Source organism: Propithecus coquereli, unplaced genomic scaffold (assembly GCF_000956105.1).
Source record: "Propithecus coquereli isolate 6110/MARCELLA unplaced genomic scaffold, Pcoq_1.0 Scaffold96, whole genome shotgun sequence".
NCBI lineage: Eukaryota > Metazoa > Chordata > Mammalia > Primates > Indriidae > Propithecus > Propithecus coquereli.
The window spans coordinates 280469-282222 of record NW_012155951.1 but is presented as its reverse complement, the minus strand read 5'-3'; positions in this window follow the sequence as shown (position 1 = coordinate 282222).

Here is a 1754-nt window from a genome sequence, read left to right as displayed (position 1 = left end):
CACACACACACACACACGATGCCCTCAGTTATTTCCTGGTCCTTTGCTGTTCCCTTCCTACTTGCTTTCTTACAAATCTTGCCACAGATTTGATCTTGGTCATTGTATTAGTTTCCTGTTGTTACCATACCAATTAGCACATATTTAGTGGCTTAAAACAACACAAATTTATTATCCTATAGTCCCGTAGGTCAGAAGTGCGACACAGGTCTCATGCAGCCAAACATCCAGGTGTTGGCAGGGCTGTGTTCCTTTCTGAAGACACTAGGAGAGACTCAGTCTCCTTGCCTGGGGCTCCCTTCTCTGTCTTCAAAGGCAGCGACGTTTCATCTCCCTGACCCTATTCCACAGCCACGGTTCCCTCAGAACCCACACAGAAAAGGTTCTCACATTTAAGGACCCGTGTGACTACCCTGGGCTCTCCCTATATCAAGGTCAGCTGATTAGCAGCCTTAATGGCATCCCCAACCTTAATGTGTATTTGCCATCTGACTAAACACATACAGAGGTTTCTGGGCTTAGCACTGGAATGTCGCTAGGGGACTATTATTCTGCCTACCGCTCCGACATTCCACTAGAGGGCACTAACATGCGCTTTCATGTCAATGTTAATTTCAGATGATGGTGGGAGAGAGAGTTTGATAAAATCAAATACCGTATCAATGCAGAGAAAACTCAATATACAAATATCTCTCATTGGGGTCTTTCAAAGGTTAATCCTACAGTAGGAAAATTAATGGAGTGCAGTGGGTTCCTCAGCACTGAAATGGCCTGAGCGTAAGTGAAATCAGATTTGAAGAGTGGTGAGAGTTCTACAGTCTATACTTGGGCTCAAAATCACATGGAAAAACAGACTGTTCCATATTTAAAGAGGTAAAGCATGTGTCCCCTTACAGAGGTTTGTAAGAAATGGTTCATCAGTTGAGTAGACGCAGACATAATTAGTCTTGTCAGGATATGTTGCCCCAGACGGTTGGATGAGAGATGCAGAGTCACTGAGCAGTGCCTGGAAGCAGGGGGAAGAGAGCAGGCACCGAAGAGGGTTAAGGAAGAGAGGAAAGGAGGGCACGGCACAGAAGGAAACGGAGAAGACCAAGGGAGATGTTTCAGAGCTCCAGGCATGTGGGAGGTTGTTTATTTCCTAAGCCCTTTGTTAGGGACACTGGAGCCTGCCCGACATTGGGGAAGTAGCATAAGCTTCCAGAACTCTTGGATGTGGTGGCATTGGGTAGAAGAGCTCGGAGGGAAGAGTGTGGGAAGGAAGCGGGAAGATACCATGAAGATACTGGGGACGCGAGTCATCAGCGTCATGTTAGTGCCTTGGTTGATGTGGAGAAGGAAAGGAGAGACCAGAGAAGCCTCACGGTCAGAGGGACAGGGCAGGGAGAAGCCACATGTCTGAGGAGAGGGAGTAGCTGGTGGAGGGTAGGACTATGGAGCCAGCTACCTCCTAAATCTTGGATTAACCTACTATGAAAAGAGCTGGGGAAAAACGATAATACTTTGAGGTGTCATTCTCCACCTCTACACTGGAGCCGCTGTGGAACATGGGAAATTCAGCATCCACTAGACAGCGAGCTTAGTTTTGTGGATGCAGGAAAATTGTGAAAAAATTTCTGAAGATGAAATTTGGGATGGAGAGGTTTACTAAGTACTATGAAATTATTTACCTGAGCTGGTGTTTTAAGAATGAAAACTGCTTTCCTTCCCCCAAGAACACGTGAACCTGCAGCTAGGATACGGAGGATTTGCCA